This window comes from Lissotriton helveticus, chromosome 3_1 (assembly GCF_964261635.1).
Source record: "Lissotriton helveticus chromosome 3_1, aLisHel1.1, whole genome shotgun sequence".
NCBI classification, from domain to species: domain Eukaryota; kingdom Metazoa; phylum Chordata; class Amphibia; order Caudata; family Salamandridae; genus Lissotriton; species Lissotriton helveticus.
Genome location: NC_136061.1, coordinates 215,092,849 through 215,118,993, shown reverse-complemented (window position 1 = coordinate 215,118,993; position 26,145 = coordinate 215,092,849). Strand labels below are relative to the sequence as shown.

Here is a 26,145-nt window from a genome sequence, read left to right as displayed (position 1 = left end):
AGCACACGAGCAGTGTACTGCATGACGAGCTCATGAGCATCGAAGGGGTTAAGAAAGGCAATTGTTTCGACCCCTGTTGTTATAGACCTAATTTTTTGATTGATTCAGTGGTCAAATAGGTGTGCCGTGTCATATGTAACATAATTTTCAATTGGGTAAAGGATAATATAATTCTGTGCAAAATTGAATTCGTATTTACAGAAAGCTTGGGTAGAATGGAGCAATGTCTAATCTTACACCTACTTATTATTAAATATTCCATCGCGAAAGCCCACCCTTTGTACCAGACTTGAATGGATCTTTCAAGCAACATTGACCAAGTGAATAGATCTACGCTCTGGTACACCTAATCCAAATTGGTCTCGACCCGCTGCTGGTAGATTATCTATCTGCACTACATTCAAATCTATCCGCCACAGTTAAGTATGAAAACAATGATGTATACTAATGTTCGTTTAGCACCGAACATGGAGTAGCACATGTTGCGTCTGAGCCCCACTGTTATTTATCCTTTACTTTAACAATCTTAATTACTTTTTATTGAAATGTAGGCAGCATATGACTATGATCAATGATAAGGGTATCCCCTGCACTCTAATATGGGGAGGTTGTTGTCATAATGGCCCACACACCTAATAGCCTTAAAGTTTTAGTTGTTGTTTTTGTTTCCTTCATGGATGATATTGATCTCCAGACCAACTACGCTAAATTGTATGTGCTGTCCTGTGGCTCTAACAGCTCCAGGATGTGCACCATTCAGTGAATAAGAAAATCCTTATGAAAACCCTGGATGTTTTTTTGATTTCCACAGTACTTCGTTATTGTGACTAATCACTAGGCACCAAACATTTTGCCAGTCTATCAGCACAGTTTTTAATTTTGCAAGCAATATCTTCAACAAATCAGTAGCGCTCCTCATTGAACTTTATAAACCACAATGAATTTTAATTGCAGTGTGTGGAGCCGGGGTCTGGGGTTATGTCAAAGATGTTGAACTTTTCGGAGAATCAATGTTGTTGACGTTTGCTTTCTGTCCCATTAAACTGTCCACAATTTTTCTGCCATGAAGAGCTGTGTTCGAAATATATTTCTGATTTTATAAAACGTGCTCCCCTCTTTTTATGGGTATCAATTTGGAGTAACCCTGAGGCTGTTTTTAATCATTATGTAATTTTAGATTGTATAAAATGTGACAACAGTACATTGATACAATTGCTCTTTTATATAAATTCGAAGCTGGAGGATTTGGGCAGACCACCACTCTTCTCTCACCCCTCTATGATTAAGAAAACAGACAAACATGTGGGTCAAAAATGTGTATTTTGAATGTAGATGCTTTGGCAGGGAGGCTATTGAGCTGACCAACCCCTCTTTAACGCGCTATATTATACTACAAATGTGTGATGGAATCACACCATACTGATTAAATATTGCTAGTGAGTGGGAAATGTCGCTTCTGTTCTGGTTTAGAATTTACACTATATGCCATCTTTTTAGTTTTCCACTGAGACAGTATAGTAGTAAGTCAATCGGCCTTTGCCCATGTGATGGATGAGTCTTCCGAACAGTCATAAATGTATTTTTTTTGTTTGTAAATTTGTTATTTTGTATGTAAAAGCTTTCTTAGTCCTTTTGCTTGAAAGGAATAACTTCAAGATGTGATTTTTATGATTATATATCCTATATTCAAGAATGACGAATAAAGGGAAGTAAAGAAAAAAAAAATCTATGGGAAGGGTAAGCAACCTGTGAGAAATTAAAAATGCAGCACAGAAAATAAAGAGATTGATATTTATTATTAGAACGGGCATATCAATATTATAATAGCATGTTTACTTCAGAACAATTGCGAGTAATTTTTGTCTTGGTAAACGAAATGATTCATTTGCAACAATTTTGACCCTGCTGTCCCTGTACAAAGTAATTTCCCTGACATTCTACATTACATGCCTGCTCTCCCATCAATATAATACTTGATGCATACAGAACTTCCAAGCTTCACAGTCTAAAAAGTGCTCCCTGGGTATCCTTCTGCCTGGGGTACCAGGGGATTATGAGCAAACGTCCTCAGTTATTATATCTTGCAGTGCCAAAATTCAGATGGCCTGCTATCCCCCGCTCTGTAGTAAAAACTATGTCCTGAACTCTGGAGGGAAGAGATCTGTGTTCCTGAGTCATATGCAATGGCAGTGGCAGCAGTTGCAATAGTTGGCACTGGAAATGAAAGTGGGTTGCTCCAGAGTTGTCAACCCGAGATACATGTTGGACACTGGGACTGAATTTTTTTTTTTTTTACAAGTTAAGTGCTGCTGACAGGCTTGCGGGAACAAAGCAGATCCTTCTTTTAATTGGCAGACAGAACAGTGTTTCTTTCACAAAAAATGTTATTGGAGTTTTTGCTTGACAATAGCCCGGAGGACAAAATACCATTTCAGTGGATCGTCGGATACATTGTGTGGCTTTATCCTATTGGGAATACTAAGGAGTAATAGAAACAATAAGAAAGAAATACAATAATGAAAAACAAACGCGTGCGCAATAACCTTCCGGTGTTTCCTCCACCTGCCCAGCCCACCGCTTATAGCCGGACACTTAGATACATTAATGAGCAAGAGTATCTGCATAAGTCAGTGCTTAATTTGTAAAATATTAAGTGCAGGTGCTCAATTTTTTTTAGGAGGCCACACGCACTTTTGCAGCTCAGTGCACTTTCTCCATAGACTCCATTCACTTCCTTTCTTGGTTCCACCCACATCCACAAGCCTCAAAACATCAGAGTAACCTCCTCACATCTTGAGTTGCGCAAAAAGCTGAAGACATGTCTCTTCACATAAGCACCTCCGGGACTTCACATCTACACAGCTGCCCAAGTGCCTGAATACCCTCTCGGGTGATTAGTGTGATACACAAATCAATATATCATAACATAATGTAACATATGGCCTATGACAACAACTAAAAAGTGAACCCAGTGTCAAAAGGAAGCCCCTGAATGCCAAAGGTATGACCAACCTCTTGGAAGCCCCAGGCTTGGGGTCTCTACACTCTGAATACAGGAGCCCTTCAACCCAATAAACTCTATGGGTGCCACTAGCATTCCCTGCAGCCTCAGCAGCAGCTTGATGTCTGAGGGGTTCAAGAGAAGGGCAGTCCACCGGCGCCTGCCTCAGATCTGCCCTGGAAGGGCCCCCTCCCCCAAGAAACTCAACCTGATCAGGTTCAAGTTCTTCTAGGACAGTTCCTTCTTTAGGCTCACAATCAGCTTCCTCAGAAGACTGATCCTCACTCTGAGGCACGGGGGAAGGCACTGCCTTAACCCTACTGCTCCTTTTCCTAGTAGGCAACTGGTCCATTATTCCAGAATCCAGTGCCTGTTCAGTGTTAGACATTTTGACCTGTGACCTAATCACTGCAAGGACATGTGCTGAGATACCTAACATTTCTGCATGAGTCCTAAACTCCACTTCAGACCAGGCTGAAGTCTCTAGGTCATTGCCAAGCAAACATTCTACAGGGAGGTCTGAGCTAACAACAACCTTCTTAACCCCTTGGCTGCTCATGACGAGCTCAGCTCGTCGTGGCACACAGTGCTTGTGTGCTCATGACGAGCTCAGCTCGTCATGACACCCACCCCAGGAAATCCCTCTGGTGCAGGCACCAGAGAGATTCCCTTCTCTCCCCCAAAGCCTCGGGAGCTGGGGAGGAGCTTCCCCAGCTCCCGAGGCTTCCCCCCCTGGCTAGTGCACTTGTCAGTGGACAGTCCAATACGCCCAGAGCACTAAAGAAATCTGTGTTTAAGGATTGGTTACTTGCCAGTCAATCATGTTCTCATCCAGGGGTATACTCAAAGTCATAATCTATGAATAATTCCCGCCCATGTGCGGGATCCCGGAGTATATAGAAAATACATATATATATATATATATATATATATATATATATATATAAATATATATATATACATACACATATGTGAAACATATACATGCAGATATAGAATTGTTTCCAACATGGCAACAAATGCCGAAATTACATAGGTTTGCATTGTAAAAAACACAACACCCTCCTAGCCCATAAGGAAAAGAGGACATGCACTGAAAAGTTGCATTCAGCAATGCTTTATTGCCACAAGGAAAACTTGGAATTGCAGGCAGTTGCCTGTAGGCAGCATAGCAGAGCATTAATGAAACAAAGAAAAAAACTGACATCTTGCCTTTAAGGCTTCCAAGGGTTATGGTACCGTGCCTTTAAGGCCTGCAGGAGACCCTCTGCTCCCATCATGCACAACAGGTGACAGTTAGGTCAGTTCTTTTGAACGGTGCATTCTGTATAGACACCGGAGTATAAAAACAATGAATATAGAACAACTCCAGTAATGCTCGTCCGGGGAGGGGGGAGGGGAGGGGGGGGGGGGTCGCTTATGACTTTGATGAGTACACCCCTGGATGAGAACTAGGATTACAGGTAAGTAACTAATGCTTCTCATCCAGGGGATACTCCTCAATAGTCATAATCTATGAATAGAGTAGCAAACCCATACCCAGTACCTCGCGAACGAGCAACAGAGTATATAGAACATGAAAAAATGTTACATTCAAATTGCAATCAGGCAAACAAATTTCGCAAGGAGGCCTGCCCAACCTGGGCATTGGCCTGTGCATCAGAATCTAAACAGTAATGGTGTGTTAAGGTATGTACTGATCCGCCTTGTTTCTAGCTTACAGATTTCAGACATTGGAACATTGCGAAGGAGAACTGTGGTAGAAGCTTTCCCTCTGGTAGAATGTGCCTTAAGTTTGCATTGTAATGTCTTGTTAGCTAACTGGTAGGATAAAGCTATACAAGAGACAATCCATCGAGAAATGGATCTTTTGGATGCAGGCAGACCGGTATTAGTGGAACCATAGTTAATGAAAAGCCGGTCAGACTTCCTAAGTGTGTGAATCTTGGCCAGGTAAATGTCAGTACTCTCCTGAGTTCTAAAGAATGTAATGATCTCTAAGAAGGAGTCGATGGTTTAGGAAAGAAGGCGGGCAGAGTAATAACCTGATTAATGTGAAAATCCGAGACTACCTTGGGAAGGCAGCTCGGATTAGTATGTAACACCACTCTAGTGGCATAAAATACAGTGTAAGGCTCTTTACAGCAAAGCGCCTGAATCGCGCTCACCCTGCGGGCTGAAGTGATGGCTACTAAAAAAACAGCCTTCCAGGTCAAAGGCTGCAAAGACGCCTTATGAATAGGCTCGAATGGAGCACCCATCAGTTTAGTAAGAACAATGTCAAGTTCCCAAGGCGGAGAAGGGGATCTTGTGAGAAGTTAGCCTGGCATATGATGTCCACTAGTTCTAGTGGGCACCTTACACAGTCTAATCGACCCTTATTGATGATGGTTGTAAAGTCAACCTTATAGAAAGCTATCCTGGTGGTAGCATGAACCAGCAGTCTTCAGGCTAAGACTTCAGTAGGCGAGTTAAGCGAGTTGTTTAACCATATATAATCCATTGAGTACCAAATGAAAGGATGCCACACAAGGTATATATCAAATATATATGCATTTAATCTAAACACAACCCCTCTGCACATCTTACTGGAGGATAAACCTTCCTGAGTCCCTCCAGAAAGTCCTTGACCACTGGCATTTTAAAGAATGACCCTGGGACCAGAGACTTCCTGTAAGCCGTATTTGCAGCCAGGTGGACTCTGATGGAGGAATATTGCAGGCCGGACTTTGCCACGTATAACAGGTAGGGAAGGACTACTTGCTCCTGACCCGTGGTTGGATCTAAAGCGTTATCCTTGCACCACAGGTAAAATCTCTTCCATTTGAAAGCATAAGACTTCCTGGTGGAGGGTCTTTTTTCTTCCTTGAGAATACCTGCCACTCCCCAAAGCCGGAAATGTCTTGAGCGACTTCGTCGTTTAGCACCCAATCGTGCGCTTCTACAAAGTCTCTGCTGAGAATATCTGCCTGTACGTTCAAGTTCCCTAGCAGGTGAACAGCAACGATCGTGAGATTCCTCGCCAGAAGCCACTTCCATATGGTCTGAGATTCCAGAGACAGGACCCTTGACCTGGTACCTCCCTGTTTGTTCAGATAATACATAGTAGTTGTGTTGTCTGTCTGAATCTGAATTGAACGGGACCGGAGAGAAGGGTACAGGGACTTGAGAGCCAGATGAACTGCCCGTAGTTCCAGGAAGTTGGTGTGATAACTTCGCTCTGTCTCGGACCAGAGACCTTGAACCTGAAGCTGGCCCATGTGAGCTCCCCAACCTTGCAGTGAGGCATCCGTAACAATAGTCTGGGTAGGGAGGACTTGATGAAAGGGAACCCCTTGAAGGAGATTCAACCGTTTCATCCACCATTTGATGGAGTCTCTGGCAACCTGAGGAAGAGACACCCGATCGTCCCAACGGCCTGACGGCTGAGTCCACTGATCTTCGAGGGACTGCTGCAGAGGCCGCATGTGAAGTCTGGCATTGGGCGCAATGAAGAAACACAATGAAGATGCATGAGGTCGTCGACTCCGGCAGAGATGACACCTGCCTTGCTGTAGGATGTGGAGAGCTGAAAAGAGCTCGAGCCTTGTTCAGCATTGATGATAACCTTTCCTCAGAAGGACACACGCTTGACCTTGCGGTGTCCAGGGAAGCGCCCAAGTAATGTATCGTCTGTGTCGGGTTGAGGATTGATTTTTTTGTAGTTGACTTGCAACCCCAGGGAGTGAAGAAGTTGGAGACAGTAGTTGAGATGGCTCTGGAGCAGGGAAGGTGTGGAACTCTTCAAGAGCCAATCGTCTACTTAGGGTTAGACTAAGATTTTCAGCTTGCAGAGGAACGCAGCTACCACCGCCATGCACTTGGAGAACGTTCAGGGGGCGGATTTGAGCCTGAACTGAAGTACTCGGTACTGATAGATCTGTTGAGACACAGAGAACCTGAGGAATTTACGTTGCTTCACTGAAACAAGAATGTGAAAGTAGGTGTCCTGCAGGTCGATGGCATACATCCAGTCCCCCTGGCGAAGATGAGGGAATATCTGTTGTAGGGCTAGCATCCGAAATTTATCTTTCTTTATAAACCTGTTCAGCAGACGCAGGTCAAGAATAGGTCTGTACTCTTTGGTTACTCCTAGTTTTTGGACCAGGAAGTACAGTGAGTATACTACTTGGTTTCGTTGAAGAAGAGGAACCTCTTCTATGGCTTTCTTGGAGAGAAGGGTATACACCTCGCCTTGTAACAGTAGCTTGTGTTGTTGCGGAAGGCATTTCAATTGTGGAGGCACTTGAGGGGGGGTGGAGACTTGAACCTTAGTAAGTAACCATGCTGCACAATATTCAGCACCCATCTGTCTCTTATTATGGTTTCCCACTCTTCCAGGTGAAAAACAATACTCCTTCCTACAGGAGTGGCGAACGGGTGTGGAGGAAGAAATGCCGCACTGCTTTGGACGCTGCTTGGAGGGTGGCTGTTGCTGTTTGTTGTTCCCCCTTCCTCGACCAGCGCGTTTCTGCTGGAATGGCGACCTCTGCTGGTTTTGGGAGGACCATTGAGGGGTTTGAACCCTCTGCTGGAAGGGGTGCTTGTCGTATTGATGGAAGCGTTTGCGAAAGTCCTTCCGCTTCTCCAGTCCAACTGCTTTGACTGTGTCTAGCTCGGTCTTCATTTTTGTCATCTCCTTATCAGCGTGAGATCCGAATAAGGAGGATCCGTTAAAAGGAAAATTCAGGATCCTTTTCTGGGTGTCCGGTTTAAGGCTTGTGAGGCGCAACCATGCTGTGCGCCGCAAGCAGATGCCGTGTGCATATCCATGCACTGCAAGGTCTGAGGTGTCTGCAGCAGTGCTGGTGACCTGGTTTGCTACTATACCACCCTCCTGCAAGATCTCTTGGAAGTCCTGTCGATTTTCCTTGGGCTGTTTGTCAGTACACCGAGTTAGAGAGTCCCAAAGAGACCTGTCGTAGCGCCCAAGAAGGGCTGAGGCTCTTGCTATTTTCATAGATGAAGCAGACGTGCTACAAATTCTTCCTGTCACCAGAGTCCATTTGCTTGTTGTCCTTTTCTGGAGGAACTGAAGCTGACGAGGCTGCGGAGTGTGCTTTCCTGGCGGCTGCCACAATGACTGAGTCCGCCAGAGGATCAGCCCTAAGGAACAAGGGGTCTTGGTCTGGAGCCTTGTACTTCTTTGGTATCCTTGACGGAACTTAACCCACTGTAGCAGGGGTGAGGAACGTGGCCATAGCTGGTTCTAGAAAGCCAGGCACCAGTGGTAGGAGAGGTCTGCGACCTGTACGATGGCGCAATGTCTCGAAAATGACCGAAGTCATGACCACAGGAGTATACAAACTGATTTTCAGTTTCTTAGCTCCTCTGCAAAGCATGTCAGAGAAAGTCCCAATGTCATCAATGGGAGACACCCTTGAAGGTGGAGTAGATGACAGGGTTGGTGAGTAGTCTTGAACAGAAGACCTAGTAGAAGAAGACCAGGTGGATGATCTTCTGCGCCTCCTCTTGTGTGAAGATTCGTGGTACGAGCTGTGACGACCCCTTGAAAGTGATTGGCGTGTGGAAGGAGACCTTGGACGTTTGGAAGGCGACTTTGATGGTTTGTCATGAGCGCCTCTCGCAGGGTCTCTTGAGGGTCTAGAGGGAGAATATGTCTGTAAGTAGTCCGAGCCCGGACTTCTGCGGTCGACTGTCCCTCTGACATCCTTCAGCCACCGTGGCGACAGCCCGAAAGCCTGTTTTTCGCCAGTCCTTGTGGATCTCTCTGGTGAAATCTGAACAATATTCAGCCCTGGGGATGATGAAGGGGCTCTTGACGTCGATTGGGATCTTGACGTTGATCTGATCCATACCTCTTCAATGACCGCTGCATTGTTGTCCCTTGACGCCAAATGCATTGCTTTTGATGAGGTCTGGGTCACCTTCGCTGTCGATCTATGCGACGATCTACCAGTTCTCGACGTTGGTCTCGACGTCTATCTATGTGGCGATCTACTGTATGGACTTCGTCCTGTCTTCGGCGTCGACCGCCCACCTCACATGGCCTTGACGTCGACCGCCCACGTTGATGGGGGGACCTCGAAGCCCACCTCACATGGCGTCTTGATGACGTCGACCTCCTTGACGTTGAATGCCGTGACCTTGACAACGTTCGACGTCGACAGCCTGTCCACTCGCGGCTTGGTCTTCTCCGGCGAGTCTCTCGACGCCGAACCTCGAGAGGGTGGCGGAGAATGCCTCGACAGCGACGGATGTCTCGACGTCGACGGGCAGTCATAGGTCTCTCTGGACCCACAGCCTTCAAGTCCGAAGTGCTGTGCCTCGACGCCGACTTACTGGCATGCGGCAGAAGGGTCACGACGTCTAGACAATGACTTGTACCTCGACGCTGCAGAGTGCCTCGGCCTCTTCGACGGCGATCTCGACGTCGAACATTCAGTCACCTGCTGGAGTCAGGGGAGGTGGAACGACGCCGTTTTCGATGTTGCTTGCTGGAGGAGAGGGCGCGGATGTCTCCATGGTCACCCCCATGATGACTTCTATCCTTCTCCAGCTGGGCATGAAGCTTCATGCGCTTTCTGTCACGCAGAGTCCTTTTTGAAAACTTCTGGCAATGGTAATACTTGTCAGAGTGTTGTGAAGAAGGAAGAGTGTGGGTCTGACAGTGCCATTTTCTTGCCACAGGAAGGACATTTCCAAAATAAAGCAGGCATTTTGACTGTAATTTTATTTTTTTTTAAACAGAAAACCAGTAGAATAAACCTCTAGATCTCCAGAAATGTCGAATTTTTCAAGAAAAATTGAATATATCAATTTCAGTCAAAAAACTGAAGAGCTCAAACTCCAGGATCCTCTCAGAAGGAGCCGGAAAAAAGAACTGACCTAACTGTCACCTGTGGCGCATGATGGGAGCAGAGGGTTTCTGCAGGTCTTAAAGGCACGGTACCCTAACACTTGGAAGCCTTAAAGGCAAGGTGTCAGTTTTTCCTTTGTTTCATTATTGCTCTGCTATGCAGTCTACAGGCAACTGCCTGCAATTACAAAGATAAATTGTCCCCGAGCACATAGATACAAATTCTTAAATTGTCACAAGAGAAAAGATATCACAATATTTCGGGGCGACACTTCGCCCCAAATCCAATGGCACAGCAGAATGCTGCTTGCGCAATTTTTTTATAAAAGTACTCAAATGTATTCAAGGTTCTCCTATTTTATATCCTATTGTTCAATTGAATCCCTCTTTTTGTTCCACACGTAGGGGAACATGCCAATTTTCAAGAGTTTCTCATGTTCGTGATTGTCCATCCGGACCTTTTTACAAGAACACGTACAAATGCAGCAATTCATCCAAGGCAGTTTTTTATTTAACCCAATGCATTTCGGGCATTTTTGAGCCCTTCGTCAGGGGTCACTACAAATGACAATGAAACAAACATTATTAATGAATCCATCATTAGGTAGTCAATACAGAACCACAATAATCAGTGCGAAAATGAATGTACCACTATTGTCATTAAAACATCACTTTATGCTTTTGCTAATTTCCCAATGCATGCGCAGTCTAATAACTTTCCTTTCTTTTTAACCAGACTGGTTCCAACCCTCCTCCCCCAAGTATATCTCCCTTTATTAAATTAGTGGTTCCCTCTAGCTGAAGGCTTGACCTTAAGTCCAGCTCCTGACCTTCTCTGTGTGTGCACACTTTAAAGAATCTCGTATCTACCCTTCCTTACATGCACCCATTCATTCTCCTTATCCAGCAATCATTCATTTCCTTGCTCAATTCTATCCACCTCCTTATACTCCTCACTGTTACCTCCCAGCCTTTTCCTTATCATACTCACTCTTTCATTTATCCATGTGCCATTCACATCATTTTCACCACACACTCCTCCTCTGCACCCGTATCCACATTAAATCATCGTTTTCCCAACACTCTCCCAGCCTCCAAAATTCCTAAACTTCAAACATCCCCCTCTCCTTCCGCTCTCCATCTCTCCTCTTTACCATGCATTCTCCCCACGCCTCCGGCCTCCCACGTTTCAAAACAAACTCAATCTACCAAATATCACGTACCTGACTGCACTCGGTAACATTTCCTTACTCCTTACATACTTTCGGCGTCTGTGTTTCCCATGCTTCTCAAACCGCCTACTTTTAGACACACCCATACCCAAGCTCCTCCTGCTATCTCAACTCCTAATTAACCAACTCCTTAACACACCTGCACTGAAACCCGCCCTTCGTTCTCAAATCCTACTCTTCCCACAATGCACCTTAATAATAAATGCAAATATCGTCTTTCCACGTATTCCGGTGAAAATCAAGTTTTGACATGTATCTAAAATAACTGCTAAGAGTACAAAACCGCACTTATGAAAAAGTTCAAGCTTGTTCCAGTGAGGCTTTCCAATACAAGTTGCAATAATACAAGTTGTAATACATTTAGGTGCCCCTTCAATAGAATATTGTTGGATGAACCAGGTCTTCCGCCGTACGTGTGGAGATAGCACTTTTGTTCAGGGTTCATCATAAAGTTCATCTTTGTCGTGGGGTGCAAACCCGAATTAGGGCAATGTTATGAAGTCAATTGTAAATGGTGGGGAATGCACACCCTCTTTAATCATGATTCATCATCGTTTTCCACTCCATTCGTTCAATGTTGCGTGCTCACAGGTTTGTGGTGCCTTGCCCAGGTGGCACCCGGTTACTACATCACAATATTTCGGGGCGACACTTCGCCCCAAATCCAATGGCACAGCAGAATGCTGCTTGCGCAATTTTTTTTATAAAAGTACTCAAATGTATTCAAGGTTCTCCTATTTTATATCCTATTGTTCAATTGAATCCCTCTTTTTGTTCCACACGTAGGGTAACATGCCAATTTTCAAGAGTTTCTCATGTTCGTGATTGTCCATCCGGACCTTTTTACAAGAACACGTACAAATGCAGCAATTCATCCAAGGCAGTTTTTTATTTAACCCAATGCATTTCGGGCATTTTTGAGCCCTTCGTCAGGGGTCACTACAAATGACAATGAAACAAACATTATTAATGAATCCATCATTAGGTAGTCAATACAGAACCACAATAATCAGTGCGAAAATGAATGTACCACTATTGTCATTAAAACATCACTTTATGCTTTTGCTAATTTCCCAATGCATGCGCAGTCTAATAACTTTCCTTTCTTTTTAACCAGAGTGGTTCCAACCCTCCTCCCCCAAGTATATCTCCCTTTATTAAATTAGTGGTTCCCTCTAGCTGAAGGCTTGACCTTAAGTCCAGCTCCTGACCTTCTCTGTGTGTGCACACTTTAAAGAATCTCGTATCTACCCTTCCTTACATGCACCCATTCATTCTCCTTATCCAGCAATCATTCATTTCCTTGCTCAACTCTATCCACCTCCTTATACTCCTCACTGTTACCTCCCAGCCTTTTCCTTATCATACTCACTCTTTCATTTATCCATGTGCCATTCACATCATTTTCACCACACACTCCTCCTCTGCACCCGTATCCACATTAAATCATCGTTTTCCCAACACTCTCCCAGCCTCCAAAATTCCTAAACTTCAAACATCCCCCTCTCCTTCCGCTCTCCATCTCTCCTCTTTACCATGCATTCTCCCCACGCCTCCGGCCTCCCACGTTTCAAAACAAACTCTTAATCTACCAAATATCACGTACCTGACTGCACTCGGTAACATTTCCTTACTCCTTACATACTTTCGGCGTCTGTGTTTCCCATGCTTCTCAAAACGCCTACTTTTAAACACACCCATACCCAAGCTCCTCCTGCTATCTCAACTCCTAATTAACCAACTCCTTAACACACCTGCACTGAAACCCGCCCTTCGTTCTCAAATCCTACTCTTCCCACAATGCACCTTAATAATAAATGCAAATATCGTCTTTCCGATAGATCAAAGGACCAATGCCAACACGTGTTTCGTCAGAGGGTACAATTACCCAAGTGACTTCTTCAGGGCAAAAGTTTCAATCAGAATATGAAGTCATATAAACCAATTCCAGAAGATAGTAATTCCTCAAATATTACTGAGAACTCAATCCATTTTCTATCTCAGAGTTCTTCTTGTAGAGTAAAATATAATTAGGATCAAGGAGAGTGCTCCTCACGCCGTCAATAAGGATTCCGTTTTCATTTCTTTTAATGGTAATTGTACCCTCTGACGAAACACGTGTTGGCATTGGTCCTTTGATCTATTGGCTACATTTCTATATCAATTTGAAGGAGACTATGAAGAATTTTGTTGATATATGAAGAGAAAAGAAATGAAAATTAAAGGAATTTGACTTGATGAACTTTGAAAGAACATTTTTGATTGTGGTTATCTTTTCTCTTGTGACAATTTAAGAATTTGTATCTATGTGCTCGGGGACAATTTATCTTTGTTATTGAACTCCCTGGTTCCAGAGGAGTCCTTTTTTGGGGGCGCTGGTGGCCGTTTTCCCCTGTTCCCTTGAGCCGCTTTATTAGGAGAATATTACACCAGTTGTTGTTGCGCAAGATTTACCCAGCCACTATCAGGTTTTGTGTTGCCTGCAATTACAAGTTTTCGTTGTGGCAATAAAGCATTGTTGAATGCAACTTTTCAGCGCATGTCCTCTTTTCCTTATGGGCTAGGATGGTGTTGTGTTTTTTACAATGCAAACTTATGTAATTTCGGCATTTGTTGCCATGTTGGAAACTATTCTAGGCTGCATGTATATGTTTCACATATGTATACATATGTGTATATATATATATATATATATATATATATATATATATATATATATATATATATATATATATATATATATATATATATATTTATATGTATTTTCTATATACTCCAGGATCCAGCACATGGGCGAGGATTATACTTAGATTATGACTATTGATGAGTATCCCCTGGATGAGAACGTGCAGTTCACAGGTTTAAGTCCTGTTGGGTCTGAATAACTTTCAGCCTTAAGAGGCCACAAGAAGGGCACCACTGACCACTGGTTTCACTATTATATACAAATTAGCTTGCAAGTTGGACTGTGTTGGAACCCGAAGGTCTCTGGTTGGCACAGGTAGGTACTTGTGACAAGCAGGGACCCTGAGCTCCAAGTCAGGGCAAGGGAACTACTCCTTCGAATAACCCCTGCTCACCCTCTAGGTAGTGTGGCGCAAGCAGACAAGGCTAATCCTCAGGGCGATAGTAAGTTAAGCATTTATGATCACACACAGTAAACCCACTGACCCACCACAAATGGACACCAGTCAAATGGTTGTATCAAAAATATGTATACTTTATATAAAAGATCTGTTCAAGCAGGATTATCACAAGACCATGTAACATGTAACGATTCGAGGCCACCAGATTATAATAGGCAAGAGTTTACTCTTTCAATGTTCGTTGTTCAGCAAGGTACGATGACAGGGAAATAAGAACGTTGCGGACCCTGGATCCGATGTGCACTCGGGACGGAGTTCAAGTGTACCTTGCTTGTGGAAGTCCGAGGCGTTTCAGGCGCGGCTGGTGAGGGCGGACTCCGAACGAGGCCGATGGTTCTCCAGAGGATCTCTCCGGCTCAAATTCCCCCTCGAGGAGCGAGGTGGAGGAGCTAGACTGTGGAGGGTTGCGGCGATCCGGGGTCGATGCAGCTCACGGGGCGAGGCGCCGTTCAGGCTTGCGGGGCGTACTACTTCTTAGCACGCCGGGTCATACTCATGGATCTGTGAGGGGCGTCGCGTTCTATGGCAGACGGGTGCAGCACCAGACTTCCGGTGCCACTGTACGGGGAGGCCTTTCTTGAGGTGCGGCACGGGTCTTGGTATGCAGGAGGGCAAAGCGAGACAGTCGGGTACGTTACGACGTACGGACCGTCCGAGGCTGTGGAATGCGCTCCGTGCAGATTCCGGCGGGAGAAGATGAGAGGTGCACAACGCGCTCCGTTAGCGGCGAGGTGACAGGAGAGCAGGCGGCCGGCACTGAAGCGGAGAGCGACTCAGGGATGAGCGGGGCTCTCTACGGTGGGGCGACCAGGCTCCGAGCGGTCACGACCTGGGAGGGGGGCGAAGGCACCCGAGTCACAACTCCGGCGAGGGAATAAGAACTAAGGCCCAACAGTAGACGGGCACAAGCAGATAGAACCCAATGGTCCTGGGGTTCCGTTCAGGGGGCAAGCTCTCGATCGAGCCCTTGGAGATCGTTTCAGGCACAAGTCTACAAAGTCCTTTCTGGTCCTTTCCTCTCCGTTCTCAGCAAGGCACCACTGCAGGCCAGTCTTACAGGATTCAGACCGGTTTCCGTCCTTCAGCTTCTCTTGGTCCTTCTAGTCAGGCAGAGGTTCGTCGTGGTCAAAACTGGATCTGATTTGTAAGGAGCGGAGCTCATATATTTATACTGCGATTCTTTTGTCTTTGCAGGCCAGGGGGCCTGAGCCTAGTTCAACCCGGTTCTGGAGTACTCTGTTTACAGGAAGCTGCTGTCTTCTTTCAGAGTGGGGGCAGGGACATCAGACGCTCCGCAGGGGGGTGGAGCCAGCATTGTGGCGGTGGAGCACAACCCTACTCAGAGTCAAGGACTACTCCGCCCACCCATCCTGGTGCAAGCACCCTATCCACCACCTGGGGGTTCCAACTGTCCCCGGGAATCTCCCAGCCCTGTCACTCACACCAACCAGACAACCGATACACATCCTGGCAGAGGCGGGCTAAATAGTTAGGCGCGCAAAGGCTATCTTTCTAAAAGTAGCATTTGCAAACACAGGATATTAAAATAAACCTTACTAAAGGAAGTATTTTATTATTCTGGGTTCAGGCATACTAAACTCGACCTGCTACCGTGTTCCTTGAGTCTGCCGGGACTATAGCGTGTAATAGTTCCGACAGCTCATCTTGGCCTAAGGGAACCGGTAGCCCTTCCATAGTGAAGAACGAAAAAGGGCGGTAATTCACTACGAGGACATGCCACACTCAGGCTTGTCCTACCTTACGCTTCAATGCACCCTGCCCGTAGGCCTACCATAGGGGCGACTGACATGGAGGTTAGGGAAGGTTCAGGGACTGGCAAGTGTGGGCACTTGCGCAGTCAGCGTGACAGTACGAGACTGTACGCGGGGTCTGCAATGGCGGACCCGAGTCATGTCTTACAAGGCCGCTTCTGTGGGTGGCGCAACCAGCGCTGCAGGCCCACTAGCAGCATTTGTATCTACAAGCCCCGGCACTCCTCGTGCACAATAACGGGGACTGACAGTAAACCAAATAAGCCAATCGTGGAAATCAATTGTACTGCACTCAAGTTTATTTATTTTTATTTGCTTTGGTACTCAACTGAGGACCACAAATATTTTAGACGTAAAATTCAGGTTATTTACAACAGTAACATTTCTTGTGCTAATACAATGTTAAAAAAGATTTTAAAAATTTATAAAAGTTATAACAGACAAATTCATTTGGCGGGAATTTACATAGAGTAATCAGTTCCTTTGCTGAGTTAATCCTACATTTAATGTATATGGCTTGCAAGTACCGCTTCCTTGCCATTACCACCTTTGGATTTAAACAGGCAAACATTAGATGCTCGACATCTTGCTCTCCTCCATTACACAAATTACATTTAGAGTTTTCCTTTAAGTGTCATTTGGCTGTTACAGTTTTGACTGGTAAAATACCGAACCGCAGCAAAACAGTCACTCTCCTGACAGAATGATTTAGGTTGAAAGCGATGTACTGTTGAATTTTCTTGTAGGTTATAGTTTCAGTAAGATTCCTATATGTAGATAGTTTAGAACAATGCAGAAGGTCTAGATCAAAGCTCAGCCTTGAGGTGAAATGTTTCAAAAAGAGTTTAAGTTGGAATGGTGTTGGGATGGTGTTCAGGCTAGCAGCAAATCAATATTAATCTCCGCTAGCTTAAAGGCAACTGACATGTTTTTCTTAAAAACGTGTTTGGGGGGGCGTGGCCAAGATGGCGGCTTGAATAGACGTATCTCGAGAGGCTCCCCGGCCCTAAGCCCCATTATCACGTAATTTCTAGCTATCACCCCCTGTGACTCAGCCCAAACCAAGCTTGACCCTTTCTGCTGCCTTGGAGAGCTACCGATCGGACTTCTCTGGGCGATTGACCGCCTGTGGCCCCGCTTTCCCAGCCGCCGGGGAGGACAGCGTAATGGCAACGGGGGTCTGAGCCCTTCCACCGCGCGGCTGCACCGCGGAGGCTGCATGCACCACACCGGAGCGCCGTGGAATAGCACACCGGACTGCAGAGAAGCGAACCCAGCGGCTGCGGGAGATAGCCGGGGGACGCGGTGCGCCCCGACCCCCCCCCCCCCGGACACAGAGCGTCTCGCAGGAGGACCCCTGGCAAATCCAGGCCCCGGCGTGGGCCTACCAGACGACCGGACTGGGCCGACCCCGGCGGACCCACGGCGCCCACGTCCTGCGCATACCAACCCTGCTCCACTGAGGGACCGCCGACCAGACCTTTGGGCGCCAACGGACGCTGACGACCCGCGGCTTCCGCTGATGCTGCGACCGGTGCACCGGCGAAGAAGGTTAGAGCCCTTCCGCCGCGCGCCTACACCCCGACGGCTGCGGGCGTAGACAGGCCTGCCAGTCCTGCGGTCGACCACCCACGAAAAGACACCCAGAACATCTCACGGCGGAGTACCTGAGGGTTCGGTGATCCCAGCCTTCCCGGGCGGCCCGTGCCTCGTCAGCAGCCAGCCACCGACTTCGGGCCCCGGCGTGGGCCTCCAGGCGCATACCCGCGCCCTCTCTTGGCGGGCCTACGGAACCGCACGGAGCGCCGGCCTCCGGTACTGCACGCTCTCGCCGGCCATCCCCCACCTCATCAGCGGCCCCTGGGAGGGGCGCGCCGGGATCGGTGGCTCCGCTCCGCCGGTGCTTCGTACACCCCAGCGGGAGCCCTCTGGACACTCTAGGCCCCGGCGTGGGCCTATCGGGGGGCGGCATAGACTCAGCCCACAGCGCCGTACAACGGGCGGGGCGTCGTTCACCCGCCCCTCACATCTCACCGGCATCCCCCCCGCATCCCCGATTGCCAGCGGGGAGATACCACCTGAGCTGGGGCCTACTCACCCGGCCCCTCCGGGAACAGCGAACCCCACCGGAAGCCTCCTGCCACTTTGCGCCCCGGCGAGGGCCTGCTCGATGGTCGGAGAGATCTCCGTCCGCCACTCCACCCACGGCGGACATCTCACGAAGCGGCGTCGGCCCGCCACCGGGGGAGTCCCAGAGCCCCCCCACCCCCTGATTTCCCGGCGGAGAGATACACCAACGACGTGAGAAGCCACCCAGCAGTGCACCCCCGCATTGAAAACGACCCCTTGGACGAGGGGCATCAGGTGAGCGGCGCCCCGCGACCTGGACTACCGCTTGCTTCCCCCCCCCTGGGTCCCTGCACTCTCTGCCGGGTGCCCCTCGACTGCTGAGGTCGGTGACACAACCCTGCTGGACATTGCCCTGGGCCCCCGCTCGCCGGAGCCGTCGGCCCCGGCCTCCTCCCTGTTGCCTGTTGTCCGCTGTCCACCGGATCCCCCGCTTGGTCAATAGGGACGTCAGTGGACATCTCCGCGGCCTCCGGCTGCTCCCGAGGCGCTGCTCTTCTGCCTGGCGCCTAAGCACTCTTCCTAGGTCCACGTTACTCTTCCTCTCTCAGGCATAACCTTGCTCAACGAGGCACGGTGGCCCCAGCCCGACTAACCTGGTCGCCTCTACCCCCACCACCTCACTAGCCACAACGCACCCTGAGCGCCGCCCTTGCAGCGCCCCACGAGAGACTCTTCCTCCGGCCGCCCCCAAGGCAACCTGCGGAGCCTCTTCTTGGGCCGCCGCTCCTCGCCTCTTCGCGGGACCCGGAGCCGGCTCTGGTTCGTCCACTACCCTCCACGGTTCATCTCATTGCTGGACGATCACTCGACGACCTCCGACGACACCCGCCAGTTGGCCCACCACCCTGTTCTGGACACAATGACGCACTCTAGTCGCAAAGGGACCCGGAATGTTGTGGAACTCATGCATAAAGCAGCGTCGAAAGGAGACAAGACCCAGCCACAGTCGTCCCCGAAACCCCCCGCGAGCCCTCAGCCGCAGGACGAAGACTCCGCTCCGATTACGAAAGCCTTCCTGGCCTCCCTCTTCAACACACTGCGTGAAGACTTCCAGACTCTAAAACAGGACTTGGCTGGGGAACAACGCGAACTCCGCCGTGACATTGACGGCCTGGGTGAGCAAGTTGCCTCTCTGGAAGAAGCTGATCGGTCCCGCAGTGGGGAGGTGGAGAGACTCCAGCAGGAAATTCTGCGACTTCAGGATCAACAGGTGGACTTACAGTCGCACTCTGAGGACTTGGAGAACCGCTCCAGGCGGAATAACATAAGGGTCAGGGGTGTTCCGTTGAAAGCTGAAAAGGACAGTGTGACCAACTACCTTCAGGACCTATTCAGAGACATCCTGGGGGAGACGAGCGACTTTGAAATCCGAATCGACAGAGCGCACAGGGTGGGCATGACGCGCAGGGCGCCAGCACCACCTTCGGACATCCTAGCGTTCCTGCCGGACTTCCCCCTGAAGGAACGCATCCTTAGAGAGGCCAGGAAAGCACAACCCATCAAATTTCGCGATGACCCTGTAGCCCTTTTTCAGGATCTCTCTAATATCACCCTACAAAAGCGCAAGTCCTTCAGACCTGCGACGAACTTCCTGAGAGATGCCGGGATACCCTACTCCTGGGGCCACCCGTTCCGTCTGATCTTCAGGTGGAACGGATCCCTTCACCAGCTTAGATCACTCCGCGACATCTGCTCCCTACTTGGGATCGACATGCCGGACAGTTCAACCTCCAGGGACGCCTCTCCGTCCCGGTCGCAAGAAGACCCGCCTCGCCCTACAAAAGACGGCTGGCAGACGGTCCGCAGGAGGAGAACGCCGAGAACCATCCCGAAACCAGACCCGATCACGGTCGCCCAGGAACGAGAAGCTGCAGTACAGGAAGTGGCAGATAACACAGCACCCGACCTGTAGAACATTGCCCTTGTGAACCTTGACCAGCTTGGGGGTGTTCTCTCATTCGCACATGGCTTAACTGGGGTCTGGGCCGGGGAGCCGCCAACTGGGCTGCAACCACGGTACCCCTTTCTTTGACATTCTACGGACCTGTGCCCTGCACGACTAGGCCCGAGACTTGTACCGGTTTCTGTTGGGGGGGGATGTTCTGGGAGGGGATGGGGAAGTTGGGGATGGGGGGTTCAGTACTTGAGGGGGGTTGGGAAGGTCCACTCTGTTGGGGTTAGGGTGGCCACGGGGGGGAGGGAATTATTGGGGGGGACCAGTACGCCATGGGGTCCTTACACACATCGGGGATGGCCCACGTTTTCCACCATTGCGCTGCGTCTTGCACTACTGAGCCAGCTCGCACCCTCATACCCCAGCGATGGCTGACACGCTCAAAATCCTGTCTCTTAACGTCAAGGGACTCAACAACCCGATTAAGCGCAGGGCTATCATCTCCTACCTAGAAAACTCTGAGGCTGACGTATGCCTGCTGCAGGAAACCCACCTCTTAGCCAAGGACTGGCACAGGCTGCGCTCCCGCGCTTTCCCACAGCAACTCTTCTCCTCTTTCCCATCAAAGAAAGCTGGGGTGGCTATACTCATATCACGGCGCTTCAAAGGCAAGGTAGGGGCCAAAATAGGGGAAATTAAGGGACGCCTTGTAGTCCACGCTTTCCAGATAGGCACTACCACCTACGCGATAGGCTCCATCTATTCCCCCAATACAGGTCAGGAACCCTTCTTGCTATCCGCGATCTCAGAAGCGTTTCAAGCACCTCACACCCACATGCTCCTAGGGGGGGACCTTAACCTCGTCATGGATACAGTCAAGGATAGATCGGGGCACCGTTACAGAGACACTGGGGCGATTTCGCAGAAGGGCATCACCTGGCTACATGACAGAGATATCTCGGACCTTTGGCGACACGCACACCCACTTACAACGCAATACACATTCTACTCACACGTACACCACACTTACGCACGCATAGACCACTTCATGGGCTCCTCGACCCTCATTCCCCACATCGCTACAGTGTCAATTGTCCCGGCAGCCCTCTCAGACCATCAAGCAGTGGAACTGACGCTTAACGTGCCCAGTTCGCCGCGCGCTCCGGGATCGTGGAGGCTTAACGAAACCCTCTTACAAAAACCGGCGGTGATCCGCCAACTTCATAAATGTATCTCAGACTACTTGGCCACCAACGACACCCCTGATGTGTCAATGCCGTCCTTATGGGGAGCTTTGAAAGCTGTCGTTAGGGGGGAGCTGATAGCAATATCCGCCGCTGACGCCAAACTTCGCAAAGAAAAGAGGGGCGACCTCTCCGACAAGGTCGCGGAGTTGGAGAGAGTTCCCAGTCGCACTGGTGCCCCGAGAATTTGGCGCCAACTTAAGGCCGCGCGGGCTCAGTTGGCTAGTCTCGACACTGACAGGGCAGAATTTGCCGCTCTTCGCCTCCGTCACACGTACTACGTGGGGGGCAACCGCACCGGCCGGCTCCTGGCCAGCGCCTTGAAAGCCAAACTCCAACACTCCAAAATCACGAAGCTACTAGACGAAGCCGGCGATGCGGTTACTGAGGACGCACAGATTGCCTCGGCCTTTCGCTCCTACTACGCCTCTCTCTATAGCGCGGATAAAGCGTCCCCGACGGCCATTGACGCCTACTTGCAATCGGCAGACATTACGCCGTTATGTTCGGCGAACGTGGAAACCCTTGATGCCCCCATTCGCCCCGACGAGATCCTTGCTGCCATTGCACGCCTCCGTCCTCTTAAATCTCCGGGCCCTGACGGCTTCTCCTCGGGCTTTTATAAATCCTTTGGCCTTGTCCTGGCGCCTATTCTCGCCAGGCTATTTAACTCCTTTGAAGGGCCGAGTTCCATCCCGCCCGATATGCTTGCAGCCGACATTGTAGTCCTGCCTAAGCCGGGCAAACCCCCAACGCACTGCTCCGCGTTTTGCCCCATCTCCTTGCTCAATCTAGATCTGAAGCTATTCACGGGGGTGCTGGCGGCTCGCCTGGGTCCCTGCCTCCCAGGCATCCTCGAACCGGACCAATCGGGCTTTGTCCCGAACCGCCAGTGCAGCGACAACACCAAAAGACTCCTGCACCTCGTGGACAAAGCCCACTTTCAGGTCTCCGACTCTGCCCTATTGGCCATCGATGCAGAGAAGGCTTTTGACCGTGTCGATTGGACCTACTTACAGGCGGTGCTGCGACGCTACCACCTGGGCGACCGGTTTCAGGCCTGGATCGCGAGCTGCTACCAACGTCCCTTGGCGCGCGTCCGGCTGGGTGGCTTCAAGTCCGACCCCTTCGAGATCCAGAGAGGAACCCGCCAGGGGTGTCCCCTCTCACCCCTCCTGTTTGCTCTATATGTGGAGCCCTTAGCGCAGAAGATCCGCGACAATCCCCACATTATAGGAATGTCTTTCGGCAACGAACCCCACGTGGTGGGACTATACGCAGACGACATAATCGCCGCGTTGGACCGCCCCTCTACCTCCATACCAGCGTTTTTGGCGGAGCTGGCACAATTCGGCGAGGTATCTGGTTTCAAGGTTAACCAGGGGAAGTCCCTGATACTGCCCCTAGGCAGCCATGCTCTTCCCAATAACCCACCACCCACCTTCGGTTGCCAACTGCGGTCCACCACTCGGCTGCCTTACCTGGGGATTACCCTGACCTCCTCCACGGTCTCGACGGTCAATCACAACTACTCTGCTCTATCATCCCGGATCCGGGCTGACCTCGCGCGTTGGTCGAAGCAGCCCCTCTCCTTGCTTGGGAGGATCGCGGCGGTGAAGATGTCGGTCCTACCCAAAATATTATACATCTTTCAGACCCTCCCGGTGTCGCCGCCAACGGGAATGCTAGCTGACCTCCAACATGATCTTCATCAATTTGTGTGGGAGAAGAAACGCGCCAGACTACATCAACGAGTAGCGCACAGGACTGTAGATGAGGGCGGCCTCGGGATCCCAAACTTGTTGCAATACTTCCAGGCCACGCAAATCCGATATTTAGTGGAGTGGTACCGGCCCGAATCAGAGAAGAGATGGCTCTTTCAGGACAGGGCCATGGCACAGACCTCCCTGTGGAAGATACCATTTCTTGCTCGCCGGCACAGGCCACGCTACCTCCTCCGCTCCCCTATTACTCGGACCACTATGGCAATCTGGGACATGGTAGCGGTCAAACGGGGCCTCACGACCTTCCCATCCCCGCTTACCCCGCTTTTTGACAACCTCGCATTCCTACCAGGCACGGACACTCAGGCTTTCCTGCAATGGCGTGATACGCCTTGCCGATCAGCTGGGCACCTCTTTGACATGGACGGTTTCCTCTCTCTCGCCGACATCTCGCGAGACTATGGAGTGGATAACCCTCACCTGTTTCAATATTTCCAAATCCGCCATTGGCTCCTGAGGCCGGACGTTGCCCCCCTGGTAGGCCGGCAAATGACACCGTTCGAACGCTGGCTTGTGTCCAAGGACTCAGATAAACATCTTATCTCGGACCTCTATCGGCTGCTCTCCCCTGCTGTCGACCCTGCGAAAACTGCTGGACAGCGGCGATGGGAAGCTGAACTTGGGAGACCTCTTTCCTCCATAGAATGGAACCACATATATTACAGGGCCGCCCACACTACCCGCAATACCAAAGCCAAGGAATCAGCGATAAAACTGGCTATCTATTGGCACCTTACCCCAGCGAGACTCAATCAAGGCAACCCGACTCGAAGCGCGCTGTGTTGGAGAGGATGTGGCAGCCGGGGTACATTGACTCACCTCCTGTGGGAATGTCCCGCCTTGCAAGAGTACTGGAAGGTCGTCCTGGACGATATTGATTCCACGTTCGACACTGAGATCCCACGCTTCCCAGCTTACACACTCCTAGGGCATCCCAATGCACTTACATTCCCCCTGCGATCAGCTCGCGGCAAGCAGATGGGCATCGCTATGCAGGCTGCGTCGCAACACGTCCTGTCGCTCTGGGGCTCCACTATCCCACCCACCCACACGGGCTGGCTACACAAGCTATGGTTCACGTTGGGCATGGAACGGATCCAGGCCACACTCACACATACCACCAACACATTCCGCACTGCCTGGCAGCCGCTCCTGACGTTGCTCTCCAGGGAATTCCACGAAATCACCTGCCCGAAGTACCTTCGCATCCTACGACTTACAGACTGCATGGTGGACCGTACGCGGCCAGAGGCACTTTGATACATCTAGACTAGCTATCACTCAAACGATTACTATTGAAAACTGGCGTACTGGTGGGGTGGGGGGGGCGTTAGAGTTGGGGGTTGGGGGGGGAGGAGGGTTCTTAAGGCTGGCCTGTGTACTGTCGCCCCGACTGGGGGCTTCTTTCGACCTCCAGGCACCACCTTTCCATCTGGGCATGCTCATCCTGCTCACCTGACGCTTACTAGAGAAGACATGTTTGTCTGTCTCGCTTGCCCAACTTGCCTGTTGATGTCCATTGCTATGCCATGCCTGTTTTCTCCGTTTTAAAACTCAATAAAAAACACTTTGAAATTAAAAACGTGTTTGGGGGAGTCACAGTCCATTGTTTCTATTTTGAGCAGAGATCGAAGAGTTCCTTCCTCGGCGTGCAGGAGATTATATGCCCACCTGATGACATTAGCAATTCCTCGGGAGTAGGAGCTGGTTAATGAGAACTCGAGGCGAAGAGCTTGTACAGGAACGGCCTGTGATACCTTCATTAGTCTCCGTAATATTTTTCCTTCTTTTAGATCTAGGAAGTTCCACTGGTTTATGGGAATATATTCCAAGGCGTATGATAGTACAGGCGGTATCTTAACACTATATACCTTGAGCAGAGAAGAGCAATGCCTGTATCCTGACGCTGCGTATAGTCTTGCAAGAGCTCCCGCATGTACATCAGCTTTTCTAGTCAGGTTCACAGTGTGTGACCGATTTTGTAGAGACTTGGTAAAGATCCTGCCTAGATAGGTGTATACATTTACTTCTTCCACTTTGTCTCCACCAAGGGTCCAGTTGTATTTAGAACTCTTTTTCTTTCCTGAAAAAGAAACTATTTTTGTTTTGGTAATGTTAGGAATTAAGTAATTTTCCTCCGTATATTTGTTCAGTGCCTGGAGATTGCTTTGTAGTCCGAATGGTGTTAGATCTAATATGACAATATCGTCTGCGTATAACAGTGTGTGTATGTTATGGGAGGCAACTTTTGGTGGAAAATTGCGCGCTTGTTGGAGACATTGAGGCATATCATTGAGATAGAGTGAAAAGAGTAGGGGAGCAAGGAGACATCCCTGTTTGAGGCCATTGTGGGTCAGGATAGGGCTGGTTAGGCCCCTTTCTCTCCCCATTTGTACCTGGCACCAGGTGTCTGTATGCAATGATATTAATATTCGTAGTAACTTGTCAGGGATACCCATTTTACTAAGTTTTCCCCAGAGTATTCTCCTGTCCACCCTATCGAACGCAGTCGAAAAGTCAATAAAAGCTGCATAAACAGCCTGAGATTTGTTGGACACATATTTATCTAGGATAGTTTGAAGAATGGCAATATTGTCCGTGACTGAATGCTTTGGTCTGAAGCCAGCTTGATATCGAGGGATCAGTCCAGATGAGAAGGCCCAGTTTTTAAGTTGATCCAGGACTTCCGCCGTGAAGATCTTTCCAGTGGCATCCAGCAAAGCAATTTGTCTGTAGTTACCAAGTTGTAGTCTTGATCCCTTTTTATGTATAGGTATGATGATACTCCCCTTCCACGACTTCGGGATTACCCCAGTACTAAGAATGTAGTTGAAGAGGGGGGAAAGCATCCTGCTCCACCCTTTTGGATCGATCTGGAGGACTTTGATTGGGATTTCATCTGGCCCAGTTGCTCCTGTTGATCTCGCTCTTCTTATGTGTATCTCGATAGAAAGGGGAGTGGATGTTCCAATGTTTGGAATTTCAGTTTCTGAGTTACTAGAGAACTTGTAGACCGTTTCTGAATTATTGTTGAGTTTGTATAGATTAGTGAGATAGGTTTCCCATTCGTTTTGGGGCACAGG

General features: G+C 49.3%; 1 protein-coding gene across 2 annotated transcripts in view; it reads right to left on the bottom strand.

Annotated features, from left to right (window-relative positions):
- Positions 1-26,145, bottom strand: part of RASL10B (RAS like family 10 member B) — an 865,262-nt gene that overhangs the window by 447,086 nt on the left and 392,031 nt on the right. The gene's annotated exons all lie outside the window — the stretch shown is intronic.